Raw genomic sequence first — 9,077 nt, 5'->3', positions numbered from 1 at the left:
TACCCAAAATAATTGGGGTTTGCATATCCTCATCCATATCAAGAACAACAAAGTCTACAGGTATATAAAATTTACCTACTCTAACGGGGACGTCCTCTAAAACACCTAGGGGGTATTTGAAAGAACGGTCGGCCATTTGCAGAGTTATATTGGTAGCTTTTAATTTACCCATATTTAACTTAGAACACACAGATAATGGCATAACGCTAACACTAGCACTCAAATCACATAATGCATTATCAATCAGAAGATTACCGATATGACAAGGGATAGAAAAACTACCCGGATCTTTCAATTTAGGTGGAGACTTATTTTGAAGTACGGCACTACACTCTGCAGTGAAGGCTACTGTCTCTACCTCACTAATAGACCTTTTTCTCGTCAAAATTTCTTTCATAAATTTTGCATATGAGGGGATTTGTGTGATCAATTCAGTAAAGGGAACTGTTACCTTCAAATCCTTAACCACCTCCAAGAACTTACCAAACTGCTGATCCAAGTTTGTCTTCAATTGACGATTGGGGAAAGGAAGTTTGATAATTGGCTTTTGAGCATTCTTCTCTTTGTCTGGAGTAGCCACCTTCTCCGGAGTTTTACCCTGCAATGTAAGATTAGATGTGTTAGTATTATCTTCTAGCCCTGCAGGGCTAGCAACTACATTGTTTGGTTTAATGGAATCAAGATTAGCATTATTTAATAAAATAGGTTCATCAACTCTGGGCATAGAGGGCCCTTCATAGTTTGAACCACTCCTTAGAGTAATTGCAAATGCTTGATCCGTAGGCCTAGTCGGCTGTGCCGGCAGGGCTCCCTGTTGGCGTGCTTGTAGAGTAGCGGAGAGTTGCGCAATTTGATTATCTACAATTTTGTTATGCGCTAGGATTTGATCAATTGTCGCATCTCTGCTCTCCATGTGCTTTTGCATATTAACCAACATTGCTCTAATTTCCCCTAAAGAAGGGTCTGATGATGAGGGGGGTTGTTGTGGTTGATTCTTTTGGCCAACATTGGGATGATAGTATTTCTGCTGTTGTTGTTGTGGCATCTGTGGTTCTTGTGGTGGTGGATTTTGAACATTAGTGCTCCGGTAGGAAAGGTATGGATGATTCCGATACCTAGGATTGTAAGTGTTGGAGTATGGGTTATTCTGCCTATAAGCTTGGAAGGCATTAACTTGCTCCACGGAACTCCTGCAATCTTGCTCCCAATGACCTACAATACCACAATTTTCACAGAAAGCCTCATTAGAATTATTATTAATCGCAGAAACATTGGCTACGTTAGCAGTGCTCAGATTATCTAATTTTTGACAAACAGAGGTCAGTTGAGCTTGCAAAAAGGATACAGAGTCGACGCTATGTTTCCCCTTGTTAGCAAATCCTCTGGGATTCCCATATTGGGAATTGTGTATCGCCATATCTTCAATAACCTGATCTGCGTCATCAACATTAAGATTCATAAATCTCTCACTAGCTGCAGAGTCTAAAATTATTCTAGAAGAATTTCCAATGCCGTTATAAAAGGCTTGGATTAACTGCCATTGTGCTAAATTGTGGTGAGGGCATTCTCTTTGTAAGTCCTTGAACCTCTCCCAAGCCTCATATAAAGACTCATCGGCTTCTTGGGTGAAATTCTGAATTGCACTCCGTAGTACTACTGTTCTCTCTGCAGGATAATATTTGTTATAAAAATTCAAAACAAGAGTTTCCCAAACAGTTATACCAAGTGTAGTTCTATTTAGACCATTGAACCACAATTTAGCTTTTCCAGTTAAAGAAAAGGGAAAGAGAATCTCCCTGATTTGGTCTTGAGTGACCCCGGCTTGCCTTATGGTGTTGCAATATTGACAATAGTCGACAATGTGAAGATTCGGGTCTTCACCCTTGGCTCCACTGAATTGCTTCCTCTCTATCATCGTTATAAATTGGGGTTTGATTTCTAATTGAACCCCATCAAGAGCCGGAGTAGGGGTGAGATGTGGAAAATCCGTAAGCTTTGGTTGTGATTAATCACTAAGTTTCTTTGGAACCGCCATCTCTGATTCTGTGTCTGATGATGCCTCTGAATTGCTAGAACCAGTTGGAGAATCTCGGTGATTATTGTTATTATCACCAGAATCCGCCAGGATTGGCTTGTAGAAGTTTTTCTGTCTATGGAAGGAACGTTCGATCTCAGGATCGAATGGGATGTAACCTGATCTGGAACACCTGGGCATAAACAAAAACTAGAAGCAAATATGAGATTTGTCTCAGAGAACTAACGCTCTCTGAGACAAAAAGGGAAAAAATCTAGACTACAAAAATAATCAGAAATAAAAATAAAACCGTTTCCCCGGCAACGGCGCCAAATTTTGACAGGGTAAAGTCGTATCCCCTAATCAAAAATAATTACCTAATTCACTAACTAAAGTAGATAGGAAAGTAGGGTCGACCTCCACAGGGAAACAAGTCTTTTTACTCCTAATTAAATATTATAATCTAAATTATTTAAGTAACCAATATTAAAAGTTGAATATGAAACTAAACTAAAAAGAGTAGGAAAAGGGAGAAAATAATATATAAAAGGATCTAGGGCATAGGTTCACCAATAAATAATACTCCGGGGTAAAATAGGGTAACCAATCATTGACATTGCATAAATAACATGATTAACAGGCTCTCGCAATTTATTAACCAACATAGATCTAACAGGCTCTCGCAATTTACTAGATCTAAGTTCTTATTGAAAATAGCCTTTAATATCAAATTAACATCTGCTCGATTCATCAATTTAATATTGCTATACTTTTACAAGCCGCAATTGTAAAACATTAAAACAATCCAATAAGAAATCATCATGCAATACCAACAATCAATAATAGTCAATCATCAATGCATCAATTAATCAGATTGTAAAGGGCTCACGCTACTTATTACAATCACACAATTAAATTACCGGTATTAAATCTCATCTCTCGAATCTTGACTTAACCATTTATAAATTAACTTGCCTATTGAAACTAGACCTAAATATTAATTCTCATCTCTCGATTCTTGAATCAATATTGTCAAACTCATGCATAAAAGATAGGCCTAATCTAGTCACAGAGCATTAAACCAATCAATAGGAAATTAATCTAGCATTGATAATCAACAACAATAATTTACCCCTTCATATTAATTATTAGATCCCCATAAACCCTAGAAATTAAACTACTCACACATAATTAAATATAAACTAAGCAAAGCAATAAAATAAATCATGATCAAAGGAATAAAATAAATAACTAAGATTAAGGAAAGAGAAATCGTTACCAAAATAATTCTGAAATTAATTAAAGAAATAATAACAAAGGTTTAGAGAGAGAGTTTAAAAAGAGAAAACTAAGTAGAGAGAGAAAGTCTAAGAGAAAGGATTAAGAGAAGAAGAAGAGGTCCTAAAATCGTATTACGGAGGAGTATTAATACTCCGTACAAAAACCCTAAACTAAAACAAATTAAAACGACTCTAATTGTCTCCTAAATAAACACGCGCACGATCGGGCGAGGCACCGCCCGATCGGGCGCGCCTTTTTATCTTTAATAGCTAATCTCGCGCCCGGCCGGGCGCGTCACCGGGCGCTTCTCCCGCCCGACCGGGCGCGCCTCTGGGCGCCAGCCTTTTTGGCCGGGCAGATCATTTGGGCCAATATTTGGACTTCGATTGGGCTCCAATTCTTCGGGCCAATCTGGGTTTCCTCTTTGTGTCTTGAATACTCGGTCCAAACGCCCCGGTATCAGCTCTACCGAGCCCTTAATCACCGGTTCGATGTCTCTAACCGGCCCTGGGCTATAAAATCTGGTCATGCTTCTCCAGTGCTCGTGATTGCTCTAAAATATCTCGGGAAAATACTCCAAAAGCATAAATCCCTGTAAAAGTCAACCAAATCTACGAAAACACTAGAAAACACCAATTAGTAATAAAAGTGGCTCTAAAGAGCCAAAAACACTACTAATTATGACCAAGGGACGGGGGTAAAATACTATATAAAATGGATACATCATGGAGTCGCCAAAAACTGTAGGGAATAATTTTAAACTTTAATCCCACTAGCTCGAACCCTACTGTGATCATACACTAAAGTACGGTGGCGTCCAAAAGGGAAGAAGATAGAGCAAAAGAGTCGCCAACAAGTTTTTTAAGGAACTTGTAAACCGTTTACGAGGTGAAGGTTACACCCCTTAACGATCCAAGAGATCGTCAACTCCATTAGGTCTAGAACCAAATAAGGGTTAGGGGATGAAGGTACAAATCCAACCTAAAAGAGATTGAACCTGCCCTAATAATAGGCCTCTACTTTATTCTGATCGTATTCATGTGCGCTTTTTAATTAACATGTAATCAATAGGATTAACGCTAAACCTGTTTAATCTATGTTGGTTAAATTTTTTGCACAAATAAACTATTATTGGCGATCACTTGAATTATAATCACAATTAACCCTAACAAGATTATTAATTATCTTATTAAGCGTGATTACAAGTACCAATTCCCTTTAAACATGCAATAAAAGGTGTGATCAAGCAATAAATAAATAAAATATGATCAAGCAACATAATAATAATCAATAAATATCATGACAATAAAATTATAATCATAATAATAATAATCATCATCAAAATAATAATAATAATATTCATAATCATTATAGCAATTATAATCATAATCATGTTCATGTTAACATTAAAGCATAATAATAATAGCAAGATCCTAGGCATAATACTAAAAAGATTAATTACAAACCCTAGCATGTCACTAAGAAATAAAAATCAAATCTTTAACCCTAACATGATACTAACAACCATAAATATTAGGAAGAATATAGGAAGCATCGCAGCAATCATATTTAATATTAAAAATACCCTAGACATGATACTAGGAATATCATAGTAACAATATAAACATAATTTCTACATCATAATATCAATTAATCAATTAAAGTACTTACTTTGATGCCTCGTACCTCTTTCTAATAACAAAATACACACGTTAGTAACTTCAAGGAAAAAAAATAAACAACAATCAAATTAAATAATGGAAAGAGAGATTTGGGACCAAACCCTCAGAAATTAAACCTTTCACGTCTAGGGCGAAGGCAACTTCGAATATGGCTAGGTGTTTCTAGATCTTGTGAATGCGGAATTTTGTATGATAAAACCAAGTTTAGAGAAGAAAGATGAATGAGGGAGATGAATGATTAAGAGAAAATTAAAAGAATTGGTGTAAATCGGTGAATGATAGATGTAGATGATGAATGAAAACGGAGTTTTAATACGATATTTATAGAGAAAATCAGCCAAAAAAGATAAATTAAAAGAACAGAGTCTGACGCTCAGGAAACAGAGCTGGCGCCAACCCTTGCTAGCTGGCGCCAGGCACCAGCCTTAGCGTCAGGCCTGGTTCTAGGCGCCAAGGCCTGGGGTTGGACGCCAAGCTTGATTTTAACGCGTTTTTAAAAATCCGATAAGTTTACCGTACTGGAGGATAAAATAATATAAGTTCTTCGAAAATGCTATTTGATTTTGATTAAAACTCTTAAAAGTCAACAAAGTCAACTTATCAATGCTAATTGAATTAGGAATTAAAAGAACCTTCTAGAAGAATCTAGAAGACTAAATCCATCCCTAATTGCATTAGGAATGATAAATCATATTAGGCCCTCCCCTAGATCATTGAGCCGCATATAAAGCTCAAACCGGGCCCAGTTTAGTAAATCGGCCTAACTTCCTCAATATTCATCGGAATTGGGCTTATAATATATCGTTGGAAAGGTCTTTGCAAGCCCCATCCAACTACACTAATATTGGACCCATATCATGGACCAACCAAACTAGATTGGCTGTTTTCTTAAAATAAAGTTTTCAAAAAACAGAGAGAAGAGAAAAGAAATAAAACTTTCCGCAACACTAGACTTTCCACACTTTCGTTTCATTCGACTATGATTCGACGTGAAAGGTACTCATCACTGGGTTTGGTTTTGGGGAGACACAAATGGGTGTCTACAGAAGCCCCCACTTTGACTGAGTTTGGAGAAACGCAAGTTTTGAAAACAAAAGTCAAAGTATCGATAGGGACGGAGAATGATTCAGAACGTTCTGCGATCCTAAATCACTCTTGTAACGCCGATACCTGCAAAACTAGCATTAGTTAAACAGATAAAAGAGTTAAGAAACGCGTATCTTGCACCGTCAAGCACACGTCTCTGAAAGTAACCGATTGCTTTGATGACCTCCTGCAAGCTAGAGAATGCCATCCCGCTTGAAAACCGCTACGCCGGTAACTGCTTCCAACTTAGAAGATTGCTTCGCCTGAAACTATCCTCTCTGCAATGATAATATTCCACATCCTAGGGAACATTATTGAAGATTATTTCTCTTGAAACAATCCTCATCTGCATTGACAATATTCCACATCCTAGGGAATACTATCAAAGATTATTTCTCTTGAAATTATCCTCATCCGCTTTATGATCATCTTCCATGCCTAAGGGAATATGATCGAAGACAACTTCGCCCAAAATTACCTCCATTTGTTTGTGACAACTCTCCGCAAGCTAGAGAACGATGTCTTGTTGCTTGTGAACCAGTATGTCGGTGCTTTTGCTGTGATGACAATCTTTTTTTCTTTGGGAATAGTTGCCAACACAACCCTTGTATGATGTATGACAATCCGATTTAGGGAAAGTTGTCAATGCTTCATAACAATCCATCCTTGGAAATATTGCCACGATGAAGCGACAATCCGTATCTCGGAAAATTTGCCAAAATCCAATTTTTGGAAAAATTGCCAATGCTTCGTAACAATCTTTCATAAGAACTTTGCTACGATCGACAATCCACATCTTGGAATATAACTCTTGAAAGCAATCCACCTTGGAAATTTGCAAACGCTATGCGACAATCCTTTTGGGAAAATATTGCCATTATTGACAATCTGCGTCTTGGAACTTTTGCAAAAAAGAGTCGACCGACAATCCACTTCGAGAAAATTTGCCACTTGGATGAATGAATGACAATCCACATTGAGGAACTTTTGTCGAAATTTATGATGAGTAGAGACCTACAACAATCCTTTGGGAAATTTTCCATAGGGAACTAGGTGTATGACAATCCAATCTCGGAAAACTTGCCAACGAGCCGATGAATGTATGACAATCCGAACTTGGAAAAACTTGCCAACAAAGAAGGAGTACGACAATCCACGCTTGGAAACTTTGCCAGAGATGACATTCTAATTTTGGAAAAATTATCGTTGAAGAAAATGCACGACATCCAGTTTTGGAAATATTGTCAGTTGGGGGTGACAATCCATATTTGGAAATCTTTGTCGTTTAATAAGAATGCGCGACAATCCATATTTGGAAATATTGTCGTTTAAGTGCTAGCTTTTGAATCGATGCTTTGGCGCTTGTGATGAGCCAATACTTAGGCGCTTAAGATAAGTGAGACGATCTTTCGTCAGGTCGATCACTTAGACTGTAATCAAACCGACTACTTAATCATGTCAAATTGCTTATAGGGGCTAACTGGCGTACCAAGGAACCCAAAATTTTTGCATGAGGTCGAAGTCACCTTTCTGAGAGGCTTCGAGCTCTGTTTTTTCGCTGCTGAAATATCTCTGGCGCCAAGAATTGACTCTGTCGCTGAACGCTGTGATAGGGTCTTCCCTATTCTGCTGCACCTGTATTTATTTTGACTATAGAACTTTGCCAGTCTTTTTAATTATCTTAGGGTTGACCTAAGGCTTAAAACTATCTTAGGGTTGACCTAAGGTTTAGCGTTGCTTGACTCAATAACTTGATACGACTCAAGGTATAAACTTGACTCGCTGTGATTGACTGACTCGAGGTTGACTCGACTCAAAGTAAAAAGACACGTGTGTTAGACTCAAATCAAAGTGATATGACACGACATGACTCAATGTGTACATAACTCGTGTGTGCATTGTAATGTGATCGTGCGACTCGAAAATGCAAAAAGCAAAAATTTCCGTCATTTTTATGGAGGGTACTATTTTTCTCCCGAAAAAAAAAGACGCGAAAAAAGAATCGAAGTGTTGAAGATGCATGTTGAATTGACTTAGTCAAATGTTCTTTGATACTATATCTCAAGGTTCAAGGATTAATTCATCCTAGGCTATCTCAACTGTTGACTCCATGATGAAAGTATTTGGGTAACTTAGGCACGGAGGCTAAGCATTTCATACTTCGTGATGCAATGATGAGTGATGTTGATATGACAAGGCATGCTTCAGCATTATGTTAAGATTTCATGACAAAGGGTTCCTAAGGGAAATATATTTGGTCATGTATCTGTGCAGTGTGTGATAATGACACTAAAGCTAGGCAACAAGAGCTAAGTGTGTGGAAAAAATATTATTTAAAAGAGTCAAATGGTGGTGACTCTTAGGCTAGGTAAGCTAATGATGTAAGGATCAAGCCCCCAAGTCTAGCTCTAAGTGAATAGGGATGAGCACAAGAGATCCCTTGATATGATCATGGTGCAAGTGTGTGAATGTGAATATGAATGCATGTTTATTACAGCCGCACCTCGATGTGAGGTTGTCTACGTATCCGTTAGGAATCAGGCCGAACGTAGCTCTAGCCGAACCTCGCACAAGTGTGTATACCTCAAAAAGGTCTTTTTAAGGGTTGTAACGTGGTTAGGCTAAAGGCTGAAGAAGAAGGGGATAAAGGCTCAAGACCCTAGATAAGCCCCCAAGGTGTGTAACTTTGCTATTGAATATTTGTATTTTCATGCTTGAGGTTTTCTACTCTTTTTTAGCTTTTTCTTTTGATTTAGTATTTATTTCATTTTTATAAGTGTGGGCAATCTCGATCATGCGGTCTATCACTCACTTGGAATTCATGTTTCTCGAGCACTCGATAAGAGACGCAATCTGAGACGTGTTCATATCGAAGATATTTTCATATCAAAGACATTGGAACACTTTCCCTTTTGTACACTTTTATTTATTTTTTTGCTTTTGCTTATTTTTACTATTTTTTGAATATCTGAAATCACTCAAGCTTTGTTCTTTGAAAATTGCATAAGTTGCAC

The 9,077-nt window shown here is 37.6% G+C and overlaps 1 non-coding gene across 1 annotated transcript; it reads left to right on the top strand.

Annotated features, from left to right (window-relative positions):
* Window positions 1-1,547: 1,547 nt before the first annotated feature.
* LOC145625871 (small nucleolar RNA R71) lies at window positions 1,548-1,654 on the top strand. The gene has a single exon (XR_014110769.1). It is a non-coding gene; the product is annotated as a small nucleolar RNA R71 (small nucleolar RNA).
* The last annotated feature ends 7,423 nt before the right edge of the window (window positions 1,655-9,077 follow it).

This window comes from Chenopodium album, chromosome 3 (genome assembly GCF_948465745.1).
Source record: "Chenopodium album chromosome 3, dcCheAlbu1.1, whole genome shotgun sequence".
In the NCBI taxonomy this organism is placed as follows: Eukaryota; Viridiplantae; Streptophyta; class Magnoliopsida; order Caryophyllales; family Amaranthaceae; genus Chenopodium; species Chenopodium album.
Note: the sequence above shows the minus strand (reverse complement) of the source record. Positions and strands in the feature narration are given on the sequence as shown.